The sequence below is a fragment of the Talpa occidentalis genome, unplaced genomic scaffold (assembly GCF_014898055.3).
Source record: "Talpa occidentalis isolate TD23 unplaced genomic scaffold, MPIMG_talOcc4v2.1 talOcc4.2, whole genome shotgun sequence".
NCBI lineage: Eukaryota > Metazoa > Chordata > Mammalia > Eulipotyphla > Talpidae > Talpa > Talpa occidentalis.
In genome coordinates, this window is record NW_023602073.1 from 1,359,201 (window position 1) to 1,382,762 (window position 23,562).

The 23,562-nt window shown below is 47.6% G+C and overlaps 1 long non-coding RNA gene across 1 annotated transcript; it reads left to right on the plus strand.

The window, feature by feature from the left end:
• Positions 1–66: 66 nt before the first annotated feature.
• On the plus strand, positions 67–18,504 carry LOC119251599 (uncharacterized). Its single transcript, XR_008552944.1, has 7 exons — positions 67–96; positions 1,138–1,230; positions 6,685–6,765; positions 7,091–7,181; positions 10,644–12,425; positions 14,429–14,592; positions 16,994–18,504. It is a non-coding gene; the product is annotated as an uncharacterized LOC119251599 (long non-coding RNA).
• Positions 18,505–23,562: the final 5,058 nt, after the last annotated feature.

Genomic DNA, 23,562 nt, shown 5'->3' on the forward strand with positions numbered 1-23,562 from the left:
GAACTTTTCCTTTCTTTCCTTTTTTGGGGGTCGCCTGGTTCCTTGACCACACTGATGACAAGAGGTAGAGATTAGAGGTTGTGCTGCTGGAAGCAGGTAAGCATTTGCTTTGACCAGGTGGAATTCTGGAAAATGTTGGAGGTCTCATAGGCAGACAGGACACTTATGCCTTGAGCTGTTACTTCTCAAAATGAGCAGTTCTTACTTTCTTGCTCCTATTCCCACGAGTGTTGGTTTCCACAGGAGATGGGGGAAGACAGTGGAAGAAGAATGCAGGGGAATTAGAAATAGACCCCTCTAGAGGCGTGGACAATGGGAGGAACAAAAAGACTTTTATTATCCTGCTTCTTCCTATTCTGTTACCATGAACTTTTTCCCCTGTAAGGGAATGTGTCTTCTCAAGTAGGGAAAAATGATTTTTAAAAAGATAAGCCTGAAAAAATTAATTTAAACTTAGCCATATTAGGGTAGCATTAAGGCACTCCCGGGTACATTTTATTGGCCCATTAATACAGGCCCCGAGTGGTTGACTACACCTCAGGCATGTACTGTATTAATGAACCAATAAAACATGCCCTAGAGTGCCTTAATGATATATTACAACCATTTCTATTCCATACATAAACGCACTGTTTGCTGGCTGTCTTGCATAGTTTTAAAGAAAATCTTCAATTAACCAAAAATATTGCATCAAGAACTCTTACTCACAATAAAAAAAGAGCAACAGAGAATCCTGTAATTAACTTACTGGGTTAGTTACCCGGGAGGTGATGCTGAATTGATTCAGTCTTTGGATCTTTTTCACTATAAGACTTTGCAACAACTGGGTCTTTAGATTTAAAATGCGATGCTTTCAGGAAAGGAAACAGATGCAAACTGACAGCTTCATCCTGATCTCCTTCCTTCCTGAACTGTCCCTCCCTGGCCGGTGCTGTGTAACTCCTGGGGTGTGGAGAGCTGAGATGAGTCCCCTAAGGCCTTGGGAAAAGGCTCAAGTAGGCATTTGGGGTAAATTTCTGCAGAGCAGTAAGGAATCCCTCATACTCTTAGGCAACGCGGTAGGGTTGAGAGCAGCACATGGGGCTGGTATAAATGCCTTCTCTTGACCCCTGGCTGTTGCATTCTTCTCTCACTCAGTCACTGTATCTTCACGGCGTCGTAAACACCCGCCCATTTCCAGTAGCAGGAGAAGCTGGAAGAGAGATGGAGAGAAGGAGCAGCTCTGCTGGGGTAAGAGACCAGCACATGCCACACACTTCTAGTCAGTTGTGCATTTATTTTCTCTAATCTTTGGGGCGACCTACGAGGTGGGGAAACTGGACCTTGGAAAGTGCTGGAGCTTGAGTTTGGCTGGTGAAGATCAACCCCATCCAAAGCCTGTGGTCCAGCGGGCAAAGCTCAGAATGGCTGACTCTCAGGGGAAACTTGTTTCCTTCTGCACTTAACCATTCAGTGGTGTCCCCTGGGCTACTGTAAATAGTGCTGCAATGAACATAGGGGTGCAGGTTTTCTTGGGAATTATTGTTTCTGAGTCACCCCGTTTTGATCAACAGCTACACATCGGAGAGCATGTGGCACTGGACATTGCAGTGAGTTATTTATGGAGCAACCTGTGACCACACTGCTGTGACTGAAAAAATGCAGCGCTGCCTATGCTGATGGAGGCCTCTGCGGGCTGCTGTCATCGTGTCCGAAATGTGCATGGGCTTTACAAATCTCTCTCTGACACCCCACGATTGGGAAAAAGTCTTTGCACTCCAGTCAACTGACCACAAACATACACAAAGAACTCACAGGACTCAACAAAAATAAACAGTCCAGTCAAGAAATGGGCAGAAGAACTCAAAAGACATTTCTCCAAAGAGGAAATGCAAATGGCCAACAGGCACAGGAAAAAATGTTCAACATCCCTTATCATCAGGGAAATGCAAATCAACACCACATTGAGATACCACCTTACACCAGTGAGAATGGCACATACCAAAAAAAACTAGCAGTAGCAAATGTCAGCGAGGATGTGGAGAAAAAGGAAATCCCTCCTGCACTGCTGGCGGGAGTGCAAACTGGTCCAACCACTGTGAAAAGCTGTCTGGAGGCTCCTCAGTCTACTAAAAAATGGAGCTACCATACGCTCCGGCAATTCCACTCCTAGGGATCTACCCAAAGGACACAGAAATATTGATTCAAAAGAACACCTGTACCCCTGTGTTTATTGCAGCACTATTTACAATAGGCAAAACCTGGAAACAACCCAGATGCCCCAAAATAGATGACTGGATCAAGAAGATGTGGCACATATACACCATGGAATATTACTCAGCATTCAAAAAAGATAAATTCATGCCATTCACAGCAACGTGGATGGAACTAGAAGGAATTATGCTCAGTGAAATAAGCCAGAGGGAAAAAGAAAAATATCGAGTGGTTTCACTTATAGCAGGAATTTAGGGGAACCTAATAAGACATCAGTGTAAAATAATAATAACGGTACAAAACACAACAAAACGAAAGCAGACAATCATCAATCACAGACATCCAGCAGGGTAGGAGGCGGGAGAGGGATGAGAGGGAGGGAGGGAGGTGCACAGGGGACTGGGGTGATGGTGCGGGGGTGCCTTGGGGAGGGAAACTCTGTGGGGCCTACACCTGAGGGGGTGGGGGAAAACATATTGTTTAAAAATGAACAATGGTGTAAAAAATAAATTAAAAAATCTCTTTTTTAAAAAAATTATTAATTTATGCATACAAGAGCTGGGGTGCAGGCTAGAAGTGTGGGGGTGAGAGGATCCACCAGAGACAGAGTGGGAAGCAGAACAGAACAGGCAGACTGACCAAACACACTGCTGAGGGGAGCAGTGGGGAGACAAGAGAGGTCTGCTGCGCCATGTGGGTAGCTCCCTGGCCAGGGATCGAACTCAGGCCGTGGCAGTGACAGCGTGAGACTCAACCCCTAGACCACCAGGGAGGCCCTAAATATTTCTGAAGCCCTTTCTCAGGCAATATCACCTGTGGGGTGCCTGGGGGGTGCTCTCTCTAACCCTGCAGCGCAGATTGGGCCTCCCCCGTTTTCAGATGGAGGCATGAGTCATGCCAGAGCAGCACTCAGCCTGCTGTGGGGCAGAGAGCGCAGGAGAAGTCCTGAATCTTTGCCTTTTTCTCCCTCACACCTGGACTCGGCAGCCAGGCTTCAGGTGCAGTCCAGAGTCTCTGGCTATGGGCTGGCCGGGTGCTGGGTGGGCGCAGAGAGAGCAAAGGAACCCAAACAATTAGACTCGCCCCGGGGCTGGACACAGATGTCCACGGCTTCCAAGCTCATGGAGCCCTTGAAATGTCATGGGACAAACTGAAAATGGGTGTGGGACACTGGGTGATAATGCAACCCACTGAACCTAAAAGCAAAGTGGAGCCGTGAGCTGGAGATCAGGGGGCCTTTTAGCCTCCTCCTCCTCTGATGCCTCTGCAGATCCTGGAGTCTCACGCAGCCGCTGTTGTCTCTACCCGACTCACATCACACACATGCTCGTGGCATGCAGGGTGACCCATTAGCCCAGCAGGAGGTGTGCATGGGGCAAGGGTGCCAAAACACCCGGTTAGCACCAGATTTGCTGCCCCACTTGCACGAGTCATTTCACCCCTTGGCTTAACTTTCTCAACTGAAAAATTTTCTCAATTGAAAGATTGAAATTTCTCGGTGCGGCAGACCTCTCCTGTCTCCCGCTGCGCCCCTCAGGCGTGTATTTCAGTCATTCCACCTGTTTTGCTGCCTGCTCTATCTCTGGTGAATCCTCTCACCCTCCCGTGCCTCTGGCCTGTACCCCAGTTCTTGTATAAAAATAAAATAAATCTTCAAAAAAAAAAAAAGATTGAAATTTCTCAATGAAAAAGTGGGAATACCAATAACCCCCCTCCCAGAGGTCAGTGAGAATCAGCCCACAGTCTACGGGTGTTACTGCCCCTTGGCCAAGTTTTAGGGTACTGCTGGAACCCCCAAATTGAATGCAGCCCATGCACCTGAGCCACGGAACACTCTCCAGGGAGGATGTTAATTATTGTCCTCAGAGTCACAGAGGGCTGTTAAGTGGTTAAGAATAATCTCTGCCTATGGAAAGGATTGAAAATTGTGCAACTCAATATAAATATTAGGATTCAAGGATAAAGAAGCAATGCCCGGGAGGGAAAAACAAAACAGTAATTTTCAGTGGGAGAAAATGTCTATTTGTCTCCAACCAACTTGGACTGGAATTCTATAAGATGATTTGGTAAGCCAATTTACATAAAACATAAATTACTTGTAATGGCAAAATTACTTTCATTTATAATAATTTTAAATACAGACCTGGTAAGCCCCGCTTTTGAACATCTTCCATTGATGATAATCTGTGATTTACTCGTTTGTCTCCCTTTTTGAAAGTTTAATGTATAGATTTGAGATCCTTTCATAACTTTCCTTAGGTAATAGCATTGAATGGTTAAGTGCAGAATGAAACAAGTTTTCCCTGGTTCCAAGTAGGGGAGTAATCTGTTCACCTCTTATTCTGACTGAGTCAGTTGCCCTCTTTTTAATGGACGAGGCAAAGCAACTTCAGCTCCTAGCAAGATCCAGCCTTCTGAATGAGGCATCAATTACTATTACTTTTTTTTTTAAAAAGATTTATTTTATTTATTTATGCTACAAGAGCTGGGGTGTAGATAAGAGATGCTGGGGGTGAGAGGGCTCACCGGAGACAGAGTGGGGAGCAGAGCAGGTGGATTGACCAAAATCCACTGCTGAGGGGAGCAGCGGGGAGACAGCAGGGATCTGCTGCGCCATGTGGGTAGCTCCCTGGCTAGGGATCGAACTTGTGCCGCAGTGGCTGCGGATAGCTTCATAGTGCTGCAGATTAACCCCTTGTGCCACCAGGGATGCTCCAATTATTATTACTTCTTATGGAGATCTTTCTTTCAAAACATTGAGCAAAGACCAACTCAACTGGGAAGAGTGCAGGGAGGTGGTGGGAAGGAGGAAGAAATAACGCCAATGATCCTACTTCTGAGGATTTCCACGGAGCACTGAAGCACCTGGACTGTTCTGGAAATGGGCCGGGTTGGGCAGGGAGACAGCCTGGGTTGTGGCTCAGGGCGCTCTCAGACGGGTAAAGGCTGTGTTGTTGGGGTAGGAGCTGGCTGGAGAGAAGCACATTGAAGTGACAGTGAACTGAGGTCTGTCTCGCTGCCCCTTCCTCGGTGTCGGCAAGGTGGCGTACCTGGAGCCCAGGGAGCTGCAGGGAGAACCCCGTGTTTTCATGAGACCTTCTATGGATAGGAAACTAGCACGAAGCATCAGCCAGGATCCTGAGAGGAAGGAGATGGCTCTCCCCTGAGAATGAATCAAGTCTGTAATGAAGAGGCTGCTGACAAAGATGTAGTGGGGTCGAGTAGAGGGACCCCAGGAGAGGGATCCCAGGAGTGACATCCCAGGAGGGCAACCCCGAGGCTAGCACAGGGCCTCTTTCCAGCCCTTGGTCTGATGGTGAGTCACTTGGGGGGAGAGGTGACCATGGGAAGCTCCTGGTCTTGATGGGGAGAGCTCAGAGTGGCCCCGCAGAGCAGGACTTAGGGCTCCTTTGGCCCATGGAGCCTGTCTTTATGGAATATGAAACAGCCTGAGAGTGCTGGGAGTAGCACCCCTTGAGGAGCTGTCTGAGATTTCTGGGGAGTAGCACCCCTTGAGGAATAGCCTGAGGGTGCCAGGGAGTAGCACCCCCTGAGGAGCAGCCTGAGGATTCTGGGGAGCAGTACTCCCTGAGGAGCAGCCTGAGGGTGCTGGAGAGTAGCACCCCCTGAGGAGCAGCCTGAGGGTGCTGGGAGTAGCACTCCCTGAGGAGCAGCCTGAGGGTGCTGGGAGTAGCACCCTCTGAGGAGCAGCCTGAGGGTACTGGAGAGTAGCACCCTCTGAGGAGCAGCCTGAGGGTGCTGGGGAGTAGCCCCTGCTCAGGAGCACCAAGGAGGTGTGAGCACCAAGGAGGAAGGGAAAATACGGCAGGTGCTTAAGACATCAGATGTCACTGAGACAGAAAAGCAAAATTGTTGAGTGAGTTGGAGAAGAAGCTGAGGATAAACATGCGCACCCACAAATGCATCTCTCTGTATGAGACGTCAGGCGTTACTGAATCTCTGAATGCGCAAAGATTGCCAATGAGTATCTGGCAAGGTTCTGCCTCTCCCACTCCAGCTGACAAGCACGGTGGACAGAATGAATAATCGCCCACATTCAGGAGGCAGAGCTGCTCCCAGACCTGTCCCTGTGTGGGTAGGAGAGCCCAGTGGGGTCCTGGCCCAGAGGGACATTCCGTGAGCCCCACGATTCTGCCTCTGGGCAGAGCTGGCTTGCCCGCGGCTCTGTGGCTCTGGGTCTGCTCTCAGAGATGTGCCTGCTTCTCCTGTCTCTGCCCCGGCCCTCGACCTCTTGACGGCTTCCTGCCTGCCTGCCTGTGGCTGGTGGCCTAAGAGTGGTTTGACTGCTCAGCCAGGGCTTTAAGTATTAACCCTCAGTTGTTTGGACAATAGCGTTTCTTTCCCTTGAGGAGGCCTTTCGCCTCCCCGCTGTCGGGCCATATGCCAGCAGCCTCCCCTCCAGTTCTTTCTGAGACACGACCCTTAAATCTGCTTCATTTCCTCTTGCTCACCATTTCTTTCTTTCCTCAGTGACATCTACCATGGGGCCTTGGATGGAAGCCTGACTCGCTGGGACGCGTCGGAGCTCAGACCCTTCGTTGTTCCACGACAGTGAGTCTGACTCTCTGATGTTGGGGACAGGCATTCCCAGCGTTTCCATGAAAGTGGCTGGGGCTTCCTTCTGCCTTTTCACCGTTATGTGGACAGTGGCTGGGTCTTTCCTGGGAGCACATTTTCGTCTAGTAACTTGTCACGTGAAGCAGGCAGTGGCCGCTGGTGTAAGCTCTGCTTCCCACTCTCTTCCTGGGGCCTCAGGCTAGGATGGCCAGTGGCTGCCCCCACACCACCACCAGCCCCAGGGCTCCCAAGTATTTTGCCACCTCCTGCCATGGGAATCTTATTTCCAGCCTCTGACAGGCCTACATTTTTTTGCCAGTGCCATGGATTTAATGTCTACTGCGATGTGTGTTTGAGTTTCGACAGCACTAGTGACAGTTCAGCCTGACGCAGCCAGATGCCTCATTCAGGTAAAATCTGATAGTTCAGGGATCAGGGGCCAATTCTGGGGGCAGAGAGAAGCACCCCAGGCACACACGGGCACCATGTCAATTTTGCAGGGAATCTGTTTCTTTCAGAAAATAAGGCACAATAAATATCCAGCAGGAAGGTAACCACGGTTTCCGGGAGCTGCCTGTCTAACTGCAGGTTACGGGGCCTGTTCATTTCACTTCTACAGTCAGCGACCGTAGTTCCTCTTACCTTCTGAGTAGTTTATTTTCTAAATGGCATGTATGATTGTGAAAATCCTAGTCACTTTCCTCCCAGAATAAAAAAATAATTCTAGAAATTGACGTGTTACTTCAGCCTTGTGTCAAGAATAGATAATTCAAGTAAATTCGACTTTTCATCGGCTCCTTCCTGTATGTCTAAATAGGCAAATAAGTTTGGAAATGTCCGATGCTTTATTCACTTCTGACGTGCACATTGATTAGTCACTGAGCAACCGTGTTCACATCCACTCTGCTGTATTATTCATTGATTATTCAAACAATTTGTGAGCTAATGAGCTGTGCCAATCAGGGCTGGTGCTGGGTGTGCAAAGGTGGTGAAACGTATTTTCCCCTTGCGGGCGCCACAATCTTGTGGGCGAGGCAGATGTCACACTCAAAACTTTCCGTGGCACCAGTTTAGTGGAGTTCACGGAAAATGGGATGGAAATGCCAAGGCTAGAGGAAGGTCAGGGGAAAACCTTCTTACAAGAGAGACATTTGATCTTAGTCTTAAAAGGTGAGCAGGTGGTTCCCGCTGGGGGATCTGAGAAAAAACAGCGCAGAGAGAGCTTGCTTATTATCATGCTAGGTCTCGAAGTGCTCAGGAAAATGGTGAGAATGTTCGTGCACCTGGAATTCAGAGGCGTGTTGGTGACGTGAAGGAAGTGGGCAAGAGAGTGGGTAGAGTTGGCAGAGAAATACTTACCAGAGGACTAGATTGGAAGGACCTTTGGAGAAGAAAGGCGAAAAAAAAGGGAATTTGGGTCTCATTCCGTAAGCAGTGAGGAGCCAAGAGCAATTTTGAAGCAACAGAAGGACATGATCAGATTTAATCATCAGGACAATAAATCCCGCCCGTCCTTGCCTGCTGACGGTCAGAGAGTTCTGAGGAGAAACCACGCTGAAAACCCAGGCACAAGACTATAAAGTTCAGAACTAGGCATGAGGGGCAGAGCAGAGATACTTCTGCCACAAATCTCACAGTAAAGAGAACGTTTAGAATTGAAAGCTTTTAGGGAGGAAAACATAAACTTAAATAATGACGTGAATTTCATACCAAGATTAAAATCCTCACATTGATGCCAATTTTTACCAAAGGAGTGTAGTTTGAAGACTCTCAACTTTTGGTCTGCCAAGTTGTTTTTATTATTTTTTTAAAGATTTATTTATTTATGCCTGCAAGAGCTGGGGTACAGTCCAGAGGTGTGGGGGTGAGAGGGTTCCCCAGCGACAGAGTGGGGAGCAGAACAGGCGGATCCACTGAAATCCACTGCCGAGGGGAGCAGCGGGGAGACAGGAGAGGTCTGTGGCGCCCTGTGGGTCAGCTCCCTGGCCGGGGATCGAACTCAGGCCTTCATGGTGGTAGAACTGAAACTTAACCCCTAGGCCACCAGGGAGGTCCAATATGTAAATATCTTTTTCAAAAGCCACCTCCAGCCCTTCCTATTAAACTAGCCTTTCACCAAAATGGCACATTTTGGGGTGACAGATATTTGCTCCCTTACACAAGAAAGACTATTTTCTCCCAAAAAGTGTGCTGAGGGGCCTCCCCGGTGGCGCAGTGGGTTGAGAGCAGCCCTGTGAGACTGTCCACAGCCTCTGCAGCGCTGGTTCGATGCTGGCTGGCGAGGGTCCCACATGGCGTGGCAGACCTCTCCTGTCTCGCCCGCTGCTCCCCTCAGCATTGTATTTCGTCAATCTGCCTGTTCTGTTCCCCACTCTGTCTCTGGTGGATCCTCTCACCCTCCAGCGCATCTGGCCTGTACCCCGGTTCTTGCATAAATAAATGAATAAATCTTTTTTTTCTTTTTTTTTAAAAAAACGTCTGCTGAAGACCACTTGAACACCTCCCTAAATAGCAGCAACATGAAACAATCACCATTCACATGCCTGGGTCTTCTGGAGTCGTGAGGCTTGATACCGTAAGACAAAACAGTACCATAAAGAAGTGTTTGCTCCCAGGGTGCTCACCACGTCAAGGCTCAGTGAGCACACGATATAGCTGTCTCCTCCCTGGCTTTTATGTCTTCAAGAATATGATAATAAAAGCAAGCTCTCTGGTAAACCATATTTACAGCCTCCTGGACAGTAAAGGTTTCAAAATTTATCGCAAGTGTCTTTCTCTTTTAAGTTCCCATATTTCTTGAGAAGCAAAGTGTGCAAGACACACTTGTGGAAGATGGGAAGGAAGAGAGACTCAGGTGTCTTTTTTTTTTTTTTTAAAGATTTATTTATTTATTTATACAAGCACTGGGTACAGTCAGAAGCGCGGGAGGGTGAGAGAATTCACCAGAGCCAGAGCGGGGAGCAGAGCAGGCAGAAGGACCGAAGTACACTGCTGAGGGGAGCAGCGGGTGGCAGGAGAGGTCTGCGTGCCATGTGGGACCCTCCTCCGGTGGCCGGGGAACAGCCGGGGATCGAACCGGCGCCGCAGAGGCTGTGGGCAGCTTCGCAACCCAGTGCTCAACCGTTGTGCCACCGGGGAGGCCCTCAGGTGTCTTTTGATCCTGGGGTCAGTGGTTCTCTGGGGTACATGGGTCCCAAGGCTACAAGGAGGCTACAGAAAACCTCCCTGCTCCCCAAATTGTAGAGACAGCTGGTGGACAGCAATTTTATGAGGCAGTTGCTCATAGCTTTCATCAGCTTCTACAGCTGATTGGATTCACAATGATTGCCAATCTAGGTGGGTATTGATAAGGGTAAAAGTAGTGGTTCAAATAATATGTTCTTGATAATTCAGAAGATAGAATTAATCTTCCTCTATGGAATTGGAGCAATCCTCTTAGTTGTGGAGATGTATAAATTTTGTTTAAGTAGCTGCACAACTTCGGACACATTCATGCCTCCAAGCTTCCGTTTGTGGTGAGGTGATTTGTGTAGAGTGTGAGGTGATTTGTGTAGAGTGTGAGGTGATTTGTGTAGAGTGTGAGGTGATTTGTGTAGAGTGTGAGGTGATTTGTGTAGAGTGTGAGGTGATTTGTGTAGAGTGTGAGGTGATTTGTGTAGAGTGTGAGGTAAATTGTGTAGAGTGTGAGGTAAATTGTGTCGAGTGTGAGGTAATCTGTGTAGGGTGTGAGGTAATTCATGTAGATTGTAAGGTGGTTCATGCAGATTTTGTGGTAATTCATGTGGATTGTGAATTACTTTCCTTCCCTGCCTAGCTCCTCCCCCTCTCTCCCCTCACCCTTCCTCCCCCCCCCTTCACCTTCTCTCCTTTAGCCAATCACAGCACATGTGAAGTGGCAGTAGTAAGGGGTGGCCATCTCCACTCCCATTGATCAGCAGGCAGCCCTTCTCCAAATCCACGCCCTAACCGGAAGCTGCAATGGAAGAAAATGTTCACAAAAAATTTTGGACTCCTGCACCCAATTGGTGGCTCCAAGACAGTGGTGACACGTCTGCTCGGGTCATCTCGTGAGAACAAGTATGTCATTGGTGACTGACAACAGGGGGGTCCCTGGGACGTGTCTTGTGTTGTTTGGGATTTAGAGGATGAGGCTGATGTCATGGAGCCTTCCAGACAGCCCTGTCACTTGCTGTTTTAGAGATTGCCCAGGCAACCCATTGTGCCCATTTGTTCCGGGACCCTCTTCCATCATAAGGCGAGTAACAGACTCAGGCCTGTTTCTGGGGTCAGTCTCACGTGGCTCTGCTGCCCCCAGGCTCGGCTCTTCCGACTGTCGTCCCCCTCGTCTTGGCCGACTTCCCTAGTAGTAATAATCAACTGGATGAAGGTGTCCAAATCCCTTGGGGGAAGTTAATTTGGATCATGTTGAACACACTCAAGTAAGATTCTAGGATCTTATCTCTAGAATTGAAAAAAACCAAACCATTTTGCTTGCTTTCAGTAAACTCCTTTGAAACAGGTGTTCCTGCCCAATGTCTACACCCAGGTATTCCAGGAAGGAGGAGTCACATATTTAAATACACATATTTAAAAATGTTTCTTTATCGGAATGGGTTTTCTCTCCTCTTTCAGTTTTTGCTTTTAGTGTTTTGCAACTTTTCGACTGAGTTCCTATATCCCAGAGTAACATAAAATATGTCCAGCTCATTTACGAGTTTCTTGAAAAGGTTGGTGTCTACAGAACTTTATCCTTGGCAGAAGTAACTTCCTGTTTTAAAAGAAAATAACTTAAAAGATCTTATAAGGAAGGCTTAGGCAGCTTCTTGGAAATCAAGAGGCTGTTATGAAACATTTTGATGTGTTTAGTTTAGAGGGATCAGGAACATGTGGGTTACATTTTCCTTAAAATGCACATGGTTTTTAAAAATTAAGGGGTAATGTTCTTGGCAAAATAGGTTTTGCCAAACCCAAACTGTTTAAAAAATTGTTCAAGATGTTTAGCAAGGCCAAAAGGCCCCAGGCCTCCACCGGCTAATAATAGAATCAATCAGGAAAACCAGAGTGAAGTCACTAAACTCATTTTAACAGTCTCTTGAAATAACCAACAAAAATAAATCTCAATGTAGTAACAATCCCAAGCAATTAGAATATAATAACTTTTATGCTCGTACTGAATAGAACCCCAAGCTGGTAGTTAAAATCAGGCCAGGGATTCTGGAAAGTTGGCAGTGTGTTTGCTTGACTGAAATAATTGATGGCGTCTGTAACAATGGCGGAGGGACCAGAAGGGGTGGGCAGATAAAGCACTCACCAGAGATAATGGGTGAGTGGACATCAACCTGGCTGCCCACGGAGCAGAGGCCAGTGTTGAGAACCGCTAGGTCTTTGCTAACAGGACAGGGAGAGGCCAAGGCCATTCGATGACCTGTCTTCATCTGGAAAAGTCCACTAAATCCCTTCAGTGAGTCCCCAGGGCTGAGGCGCTGGCCCAGCCCAGGAGGAGTTGGGGGAGTATCAGCAAAGCTGAGAGGAAAGCGTTTCTGGAAGAGGAAAGCGTTTCTGGAGCTGACACTTGCTTCCCACACTCCTTGTTTGGAAACCATCTTGCTCCTGGGCTCCATCTCACACATAGGAGGATTTAGTGGAGCCGTGTGGTATGGATTTGACTCCCTTTTTTTTTTTTTTTTTAAAGATATATTTATTTATGCATTCAAGAACTGGGGTACAGGCCAGAGGTGCGGGGGTGAGAGGATTCACCAGAGACAGAGTGGGGAGCAGAACAGGTAGATCTACTGAAATACACTGCTGAGGGGAGCAGCGGGCGAGACAGGAGAGGTCTGCTGTGCCATGTGGGTAGCTCCCTGGCTGGGGATGGAACTCATGCTGCAGTGGCTGCCGATAGCTTCATAGTGCAGAGACTTAACCTCTTGCACCCCCAGGGAGGGAGGCCCCCACCTCCCCTTTAGATGCATGGCTAGCCTCTGAGCGCTCAGAGTCAGTCTCTGGGGATCCCCCTGCTGGTTGACCCTACTGGCGGCGTTGTAAGAAGAGTCACTCCAAGGCTGAAACACTGACTTGTTTTCTGTTTCTTGTCTCAGGTCTTCCATAATCACCTCCAGTGGAAGATGGAGCCATGATGCCCACTAGCTGGGCAGTGGCTCCCGCAGTGGGGGGCTACGGAGCCCTGTGGGTCCCCCTGCTGGGGTTGGGGGCTCTCAGCCCTGGAGAGTGTGGGAACAGGAGGCTGGTCAGGAGGCTGGTCAGCGGCTTCTGAGGGACTCCAGGTGCATTTCCGCCAGCAGCGGCAGGTGGAGAGCGCTGTTTGCAGTGGTGGGGGTGTCCCTGCGATGCCCACAGGCCTACTTTGAGCAGCTGGCAGAAAAGAAACCTGTTTTATTGACAGGTGTCAATAAAGTAATGCTAATTTCTCCTGGCACCCAAGCCACTACTTGGGGGGGCTTTCGAATTCCACAGAGGTTGGCGCTGCTGCTGGTGGTTCCCCCCAGGGTGGCAGCCTGGGTCTGAGGAGGAGATGGGGAAGGTGGCTGGTCTTAGGGTGTGCTGTGGGTCAGGGGTCCCACCCTGTTTGCCTGTGTGGGGTCGGGTCCAGGTCTGCCTGGGAGCCTCGTGTCAGGGCGGACCTGCGCCTCCCGGTGACCGCTCTGGAGGGCACGCTGGGTTTGACTCCTGCGCTTGGTCATGACCCAGCCTGGGAAGATCCGGCGTCCCCAACTGGAAATGTCCAGAGCAGTGAGTGCTGTTGTTTGCCCGTTTATGGAGAAGGCACCAGAAAAGCGCTGCTCTTCGCTGTCAGAACACACCACCACACAGCATGCAGTCGCCAACTCCGCCGTGCGCTTGGACTTTAAAAAGTATTTTAGTTAATATTCACTGTTAGTTCCCAAACCAGGAGGGCGCTGACATTTTCAGGGCCAATCACTAGCTTCAAAGATGGGCTTTTCGCAATTAAAATGTTCCATACGTTATGATTTCCATCATTTTGAGTCCATGAAGAACCATCTGGGTTGTAGCTATGTCAGAGCTCTCGATTGAAATCACATTAACAAAATAAACACTATAAACGCTAAATACCAGGGAATTCGCCCAACAAAAGCACTCAGGTCAGGGCGCAAATGAGGCCCTTGGAAACCACTGTGCAGTTGTGAAAGCAGTTTGGATTCCGAGGCGTGTGCTGCGGGCTGAGGTGCGTGCGCCGCGCGCGCGGGGGTCGGAACCACGCTCAGATGCTTTGCGGAGTTTGCGGTTCTGGTCTCACGTCAGGGGGGACTGGGGTCTTCTGGGCTTTCTTTGTCCCATCAGGTTCCTCTGAGGCAGCTGGTGGTGGCGTGGATGGTTCCTGCTTGCAAGGTTTCTGTGCCCTTGAGTTTATTTTTGAGAGTTTGCGTTTGCTTTTGAAATGCGCCCCCCCCCATCCCCACTGCCCCTCCTTCCCCGGGGTCCCTTCCCCCCTCCTCCCCTCGCTCGCAGCCTTAGCAGCCCCCCTTTGTGTAGTAGCGTCTGCTGTTTTTACAGGTATTTTGCTGCACAGATGGTCAGCTGTGTGGACACCCGGCATCCGTCGCTCTGGCCGGCTCACCCTTCCCTAGCACCTTCCTCTTCTGGAAGCGCCAACACTGCATCCTCCTCGTGGCTGCAGGTGCCCTGTGGGGTGGATGGCCATCTGCAGGTCTGCTTTCCTGGTGGACACCAGGCTGTGTCCGCATCCGGCTGGTGTGCACAGGGCGCCCTCAGCACCCCAGAGCGATGGTGTTCGGAGCCGGTGGATTCATAACCTTGCGCAGATGCCCGAGGCTGGCACAGGTGGGTCCGCATTTCCATTTTTTGTTTTTTGAGGTCAGTCCAGATCGTGATGGGCCACGATGGCCACGCAGTGGCTGACCCCGACCCTGCCGGTCCCGGGCCTTCGCCCCTCCCCGCCCGCTCGGTGGCTGTGGGCGCCCCGATGGCTTTTACATGGTATTTATGATTTTTTTCCCTAAGATTTTCAGTTTTACCTTACTATTCTCTCTCTGGTTTTTGAATGGAAAATTTTTATTACTTTTCCCCCTCACTCTTTATTCTGACTTCTCATTCTTTTTTCCACTTTTAAATAAATGCTTTTTTTAAAAGAAGTTATAAATACACCAGTAGGTGCCTCTTTAGTGGAATTTTGTGGTTTGGTAACAAGCATTTTCACTGTTTGGTTTTATTTCAACTGTGAAATGTTTTACAGTTTCCATTGTTATTTTCTTTTTAAGCTAATGAGTTGTTTAAACAAGCCTGTTTCAATTTCCAAATATATGGGGAAGTTTTTTTTTTTCCATTGCTAAATTCTATTTTGTTTCTTTGTCAGAGAATATGCTTTTTATGATATGGATTTCTGGATTTATGTCTTAATTCATAACCTGTCTGGTCCTGTGCTCTGTAAGCTTTGAAAACCGAACCTGTGAACTTGAAAATAATGCTTATTTTTCTGGTTAGATCAGAATTTATTTAATTATAAATTATATATATATATATATTTTAATCACAGACCAATTGTTATCAATATTCATAATTTTATTTTACAGATATTTTACTCCACATTTTTCTCTACTTCTGAGAAAAGTGTATCAGAATTACTGTGATTTCGATTTGTGATTTCCCCCCCAACAGTGTCTTACATGTATCAAAATAATGTTAAATGAGCATGACTTATTTCGCATTATCGTTTTCTTGTCATTAATTTATGCTTCTGTGATTTTATAATATAGTTACAAATTATATTAGAATTAGTTAATAGTTATAGCTAATTGGAATTAAGATTTGCCTGTAAATCTTTTTTTAGTCTTTCTTTTTCATTTTATTTTAATTTGGATTGTAAATATTTAATCCCGTGTGCTCATCTGGTAGGAGCTGGGTTTCTTGCTCACAATAATCCTGATTACTGGTGACTCTGGATTCTTCCCACTTACATTTTCTTTGCTTCTTTCACCCTCCTTTGTTTTCACTTGCGTGGGTTTGATAAAACTTGCTTCATTTTCTTTCACCCCTCCTGTAATTGTGTAAAGCTTTGCAATTACATTATTTTTATTTTCATTTTTTGTTTATGTCTACAGTCCAGCCTTCTTTTTGAGCACACACTCTTACCTGTAAAACTTTTTAACAAATTCCAAAATGATTCAATGATTTTAATCATCTCTCATACAAGAAATTTTAATCATCTCTCAGGATTCTTGACTGTCCTTTCCTGCATTTTTGTTGCTATTTGGCATTTTCCCTTTTTAATTAAAAGGTGTAAGCAGACGTCACGGTTGCTTTTCCAAGGATGTTTTCAGGCAAGCGCTCGGCTGTCTGGGGATGAGTCCTCTGCTCTCTGCCTTCACCTGTTCCTCTGTGCATCCTCCAGAGGTTTGGCTCTGGGATGACAGCTTTCCTCTTAGGTCTGTATTGACTCTCTTGAATAAGGCCGAGCTAGAAGCCCCCTCTGACCAGTGCTTCCTGTCAGCGCTGCAAAGTCCTATTCCAGGCCATTCTGCATCTGCTCTTGCTAGCAGGAGCCAAATGGCCATTTCATTGTAGTTTATCTTTTCTCTCATTTAAGGTTTGTCTTCTCTCTGATTTTTCATGGTTTCCCTACAATATTTCTAGGAGTGGAATTATATTCACTCATTCTCCTTGACACTCTCAGTGCACTTCAGATTTCAGAGCTAATGTTATTCTTTTACTCTGGATTATTATCATCTATGATCGCCTCAGATTTCTCCAAATTTGTTGGCCTGTCTGCTGGTGCCATAAGCGAGCCAGCTCCTTCCACTGCTCTCTGCAGTCTCTCCCGAGTGCAGGCCAGTGCTCAGCTCACCACTGGATCCTTTAACCTTCAGATCTCCGTTGCCTGAAACTTTTATCTTTTCATTTTAAAACTTCTGCTTTCATACACATCTGTTTCTCCCTACATTTTTTTTACTCCATCCTATCTTTTATCTCTTAAAGGAATGTTAATACGTCTTTCATCTCGCCAGCTCTCCTAAATATGACTCCTATGAATGTCTTTGTTTGACTGCAAATATTAATTTTTTTCAGGGTGAATTCTTGTCTTCACATACTGGTTAATTTGCTCACATCCTGAGCACTAGAGGTCTTCCTTGTGTGGTTTGATATTTTGGTTGGCATGAATTTTGAAAGGAAGGTTATTTGTGCAATTGTTGTTTCTCTTCTCTCCCCCCTCCTCCCCCTCCTCCAGGTCTGAGTTTGTTCCTGGGGCCAGAAGCAACGTCTCACACATGGAGATAACTTGGAACAACCGAGGAACTTGTGACATTGCTTACCTTCTGGATTTCCGGAGGGATGGTGTCCTTGGGTAGCTACTGGGATTTCCTGGACAACCTCTTGGTATCTCTGAAGCTTAACACGCTCAAAACATATTCTCGCAGAGTTCCTATCCTGACCTTTGGAAATTTTATTTCTTCTATTAAAATACTAAGTGATACAACATTTTCTTTGATCCACATTGGCTGGAGGGAAAGGTGGCCATAAACGTATGTAAGAAATGAAACTTATCTCCGGACATTACACTTTCATTGTTCCTCTGGCTTAAAAGCCACCCAGGGAGGTGAGTGGTATTATGAGCTCTTTTCTGGAGAAATTTTATAAGTGTAAAAGTCATTAAAATGAGTGTGATTTCCTCTTGGCTGCTGCTATTTCTATAGCTGCCTTGGCTGTCCTATTCTATGGAGCCACTAAAAAGTATAACAGGCATCATATGCCTGTTCCGAAGAAAAAAAGATCTGAAATCATTCTCATACTTTCTATCTATTGCTACTTCTCTTTCCTTCCTTTTAAGAAAAAAAATACTACCCTCACAAATTGATTTTTTAGATAATTGATCAAACAGCTAGCCTTGGCTAAGAGCGTAACTTCGAAAACAGTCATAACCAAGGCAATCATCTAATTTTACTGAAATAAAGCTGAAAATGTACACCCAACAAAATCATCCCCAGGATTGTGTTAGGTGTTTGTGCTTGTACTTTATTCTCGATGACACAGTAATCTACTAAAGTTCCTCTCTCGATTTTTCTCTTTGCAATCTGGGAGAACAGATTCAACACTGATTGTGCTCATTTATAAAAGCATCCAAAACAAAATTGAACCCCAAGGCTGATAAGCTATAAAGATGCTGATCAGATCTGAGCAGAATGGACCACGCTTTGGGGCTCGCTCAGCTAAAGATGGTTCTAGAAGACGGATGACTTTATAGACACAATTACAAACACCAGCGCTCTGTCAGATGAATGGAAACTCATGAAATATGGGGCTGGCCCTTTATTAAGTAAAGAATGACATTTTGTAAAATACTTGTGAAGATTTAGTAATTTTTGGGGAGGTAATTAAATTCTCAACATTCTGCGGTAGAAGGCATAAACACGCTTACGAGAAAGAACAATCCAATAGTATATACAGATAATAGTTCTACAAAACAGAGACTAATTGATTTTTTAATGGCTCAAGCTAAAAGGGATGAACCTTGTCAAATTTATATAATTGTTATCCATAACCAGGAGAAGCCACGATCAATAAGGAATGAGAAATACGTTTGTTCTTTCCGAGTCTCTCTCCAAAGAAAGGTTGGATGGGAGAAACAACTTGGCATTTTTCCTTTGTTTTGAGTAACACAAATGGCTTTGGTCACAGTTACACTGCGGCAATGTAGTCAAGGCAAGGCTGGCCTTCAACTTGAGGTGAACGGGCGGTTCTCAGGGGTGGTGTTGGTCCTAGGGGACCAGGCCTGGATGGATCTGCTCTGGGTCTTTGAATCCTAGTAAGCGCCTATTTCAGATTCATAGTTTACAAGTCAGCCCTCAATTTGCATTTCTGGAAATAGCTTTGGCCAAATTGAAGTTGTATTGTTGGCCAATGGCATAAGGATGATTTAAAGTTCCCTGCACTCTTCAGGTTTTCCTTTCATTTTCTAAAGATTTATTTATTTATGCATATAAGAGGTGCAGGGGGTGAAAGGACTCACCAAAGAGAGTGGGGAGCAGAACAGGCGGATCCACTGAAACACACTGCTGAGGGGAGCAGCGGGGAGACGAGAGGTCTGCTGCGCCATGTGGGTAGCTCCCTGGCCAGGGATTGAACTCCTGCTGCAGTGGTGCCAATAGCTTCGTAGTGCTGAGCCTTAACCCCTGCGCCACCAGAGACGCCCTCCAGGTTTTATTTTCTAATCCATGGTCTGACGACTGAAAAAATCACATCCATGTGAGCAGGGGTCACCAGCGCCTCCTGCAAGCTCAGCCTGGGCACCTGGAGTCCTTGGGTGTCTCCTGGCTTCTCACTAACAGAAACCAACTCAGATCCCGTAGCTGCACAGGTATAAGCTTGCCTCATTGTGACTGCCTCCTGCAGGCACGAGAAAGTAAAGCTGGCACCTTCCAGGTCCTGGAAACGCTTAACTGGACACAGTTTGGTTTTCAGAAAATTATTTGAATTAGGATGAGGGAAATCAGGTGCATTCGAGTGTACCCTTTAGTCTGAAAACTGTTTTTTGAAAGATGTTAACTTTATTATGTGTAGATTTCCTTTAATTTCTATAGATTTCGATCTCTGAACCCCTGAGCTGTGTTCCCTAGAGAAGTGTGGGTGCTGATAGGTGCAGAGGAGGGCACAGGATAGGTTTAGGGCTTTCCTGATGGTTAAAGAATGTCTGTGGACAGGAGAGCCTGGCACCCTTGCTTACACCTTCTTATCTGGGCCTTTGGCTGTTAGCAGCAGTGGGAAGCCTGGTCTGTCTGCAGCAGCAGAATCCTGCATTGCTGGGTGGCAGGGCTTGCACTTAAACTGGTGGGAGGGCTTTGCTCTTGTCTGCTAGACGGGGGCGGGGGATTCCAGAAAGTTCACACGATGATACTGACTTGCATTTTCGGTCAAGGTCCAACAAATCCATTCAGTCATGGTTTTATGTCTACATTTTTAGAAGTGATATTCAAAGAAAGGTTATGTAAGTATATGCTAAAACTTAAATAATCAGCTTCCCAATGGGTGGGGAAATTGTTTCGGAAGTTACTTACCTGTTGTAGGTACACATGCTTTCCAGGGGAGTTTAGCGAGCTGAGGTTGGCTAGGAACAGGAATCTCTAATCAGCCTGTGCTCAGATGTGGAAGGATTTGTGATGAATAGAGTGAATGCCCCAGACGAGGCCAGGCCTTGAGCCCCGAAACCTGGGTTATTTCATGGCCAGGAGGGTCCACGGTTGAGCACCTGCTGTCCTTGTCCCGGGGCAGCCTTGATGTGTGACCAGGACTCTGATGAGGCCTGGACCACTGTGCCTTCCCACCAGCAGTTATGAAGCTCCACTCTCTCCGCATCTTCGGCAGCATTTGTTGTTGCCAGTTTTTTTAATAGGAGCCGTTCTCACCAGCACGAGGTGGGAACTCATTGTGGTTTTGATTTGCATTTCCCTGGTAAGTGACAGTGGAGCATTTTCTCATGTGCCTGTTGCTCATCTGCATTTCCTCTTTGGAGAAGTGTCTTTTTAGCTCTTCTGCCCACATTGTTGACTGGATTCTTTATCTCGTTTTGGTTGCGTGGAGGGAAAGGGATCGCAATCGGAGGGAAGATCACAGGAGTCTGTGGTGATGGTTCACGGGTGTCTTGGCGGTGGGAATTTTATGTACAATACCTGAGAGGAGAAATCAAACATTGTACAAAAATGAACAACCATGTAAAAATTAAAAAAACGAACATGTAGATCCCAGCAGGAAGCAGAGCCTTCCAGCAGGCCAGAGAGCAAAGTCCACCCCCCTGACTTCAGGGAGAACAGCTCTCCCTACAGCCTGTGCAGGGACCTGCGCCTGAGGTAAACCAGGCTCTCGCCCAGACACTGGCCAAGGAGCTGGGTAAAAAGATTTGACAAAGGGCGCCTGCCTCTGCAGGGCATTCTTAGAAAGGGAGAGCAAACCCACGGTGCCTCCCTGCAACATCAGGCGGTCTTTAGGTCTGGACAGCTCAGAACCAGAAACCCCTCTCGCCAGAGGACCCCATTTCGCATCAGTGACTCATGGTTCCCACATAGACTCAGTTCATAGAGCAAAGTCTGTACAGCAAAATCTGTCCCGGATTCCAGGCCTCACTTTTAGATTATTTGTTGCTTATTATTATGAAATGGACTCTCTGTCTGACTGTCACTGAGACTTTTGTTTTCAGTTAGCATCAGCCCCCTTCGCGGTGGTCTGAATCATATGTAAAAATAACACTTGAATCAAGTGTAAAAACCCAAGAGGTCACATTGTATATAACGCACCGATTCCACCGCCCCAGGCGTTTCTCGAACTGACTTCCCCTCATCTGGGGCCTCTCCCTGCCATCTCCGCCCACTTTTAAAACAATTTGATTTAATCAAGCCTGAGGAGACCATAGTGTCCCTCTCCAATGACAAGGTGCAGGGAGCTGGCAGGGCTGCCTGGTTATTTTTAAGGTCTCTGGGGACCGAGCTCCAACTTCTTGTGAACGTGACTCATTCCTGACAATCTGTCCCTCCCCGGCCCCCAGGCTGGCCTCCCTCCCTTGCTTAAGCATTTATTATAGATCAGGTTATTTTAGGGTTCTGACTATATTGTTATATTTAAACGATACTTTCCCCCATAGGGGCTCAATTAAAGCTCAAGGACAGTGTGGGTGGTGCCATGTGCTGGAGGACAGGTGAGCACCTTGGAGGACAGGTGAGCACCCTGGAGGACAGGTGAGAGCCCTGGAGGACAGGTGAGCACCCTGGAGGACAGGTGAGCACCCTGGAGGACAGGTGAGAGCCCTGGGGGATGGGTGATCACCCTGGAGGACGGGTGAGCATCCTGGAGGATGGGTGAGAGTCCTGGAGGACGGGTGAGCGCCCTGGAGGACAGGTGAGAGCCCTGGAGGACAGGTGAGAGCCCTGGAGGACAGGTGAGCATCCTGGAGGACAGGTGAGCATCTTAGAGGACAGCTGAGCGCCCTGGATGATAGGTGAACATCCTGGAGGACAGGTGAGCACCCACAGGTGAGCATCTTAGAGGACAAGTGCACACCCTAGAGGACAGGAGAGTGCCCTAGCGGACAGGTGAGTGTCCTGGAGGACAAGTGAGCACCCTGGAGGACAGGGAGTGCCTGGAGGACAGGTGAGCATGCTGAAGAACAGGTGAGCGCACTAGGGAACAGGTGAGCGAGCATGCTGAAGAACAGGTGAGCGCACTAGGGAACAGGTGAGCGCACAGGAGGACAGGTGAGCAGGCTGGAGCCAAAACTAAAAAGCCCACCCCGAGTTTCTGGCTAGGATCTTTTCACTCTAATCTTTGTGTCACGAACGTGCCAGCAGATCTTAACTGATTCCACTTGTCAGGGCTTCTCCCTCCTGCTTCTGCTCAGGGCAGTGGGGAGCCTCTGAGCTGTGCCCCAGTGGCTGAGGGGAGCAGGCCTCTCTGGAACCTGAAGGCCCCGACTTGTCATGGTTGCCCTTAGCTCAGGAGGCTCCCAGGCCTGTGTCTGCACCAAGTCAGGGACTTCATGAGTGGCTGCAGAGGTGCTGGGAGGTGTCTTGAAGTTGGGGGGTCTGTCCCCTCCTCTGGCAGTGCCCACAGCCCCTCCCGCCCCTTTCTAGGAGCCCAGCGGTGGTGTCTAGTACAGTCCGAAAAACCCCAGCGGCTCCGTGGCCCCTCTTCCCGCTCAGCTGTGCCGACCAGTGATCGTAAGTGACGGCTCTCACGACACATGTCCCCAGACAGCAGCTTCTGTCCCCTGTCCTTGGTGGCGCGGGCCAGGTCCTGGCCTCATGTGCCCAGCGGGCAGAGCTGAGGTGGTTTCGTCATGTTCTCGGGGCCACAGCTCGCTAGAGAGGGAGCCTGGGAACGCGGCTGTTGCACCAGCGCCCACGCCCTGTTGCTGACGTGGGTCCCAGCAAATAGAATCTGGTTTCTCGTCCTCGCCTGTGGTTTTCAGCTGTAACACGTAGCGATTCCTCGTCGTGGGTCCAATCATTTCTGTGTCTCATTTTCTTCTTCTCTAAGGAAGGATAATAACACTTAATCTCAGAAAATATTTTTGAAAGGCTTTGTCATTTTTAATGAAATGTGTCACATTAATGCCAAAGCTGCCGCAGTCACTATTCATCCCGCTCAATCACGTTTTATTCTTTTCTTCAGTGATAATTTCTTCTTCTAGCGGACTATTGAGGAGGAGCCGCGGGTGGGGGGGAGTGCTGTGTTTTGAGTTTTACTCTGCTCCATTGGATTTCCTATTTGTTGTGTCTGGGGGTCTTATGTTTCTTAAAATGAATCTCTCCAAACGAAAGGTCCAGTTCTCTGCGACATCTCCTTGAACAACAGAAACAGGAATTACCGTATTTTCCCCAGTTGAGTGCAATGAAAAAATATATTCCTGATCTAGTAACTTTGAAGTAAGGAAAACATTGCCTTTAGAACATCCTGCTACTGTAACAACATAAAAATGTTTTCTTCCTTGCAGTGCTATCAAGTCCGAGAGAGAATAATATGGGTGGGTAAAAAGAACTCACGATCCGTGTCATTAACCAAAATCATTTTCTAAGACCATGTTTCCTTATATTAAGCTCCGTGTTTCGGTCTAAAAGAAATATTGACGTAGAGCTTCGCTGTTTGGCATATGGACTCAGTACCAGATGTTTGAACCTGCTTTACGTAAAACAACATGAACGCATTCAGCAGTTCCTGTGAACTCTTGGCGACGTTTCTCTGAGGTCAGCCAGAGCATGGTCTGCTATTGCTGATACCACTTGAAATATGACTGAAGAAACTGGTGTGAAGACT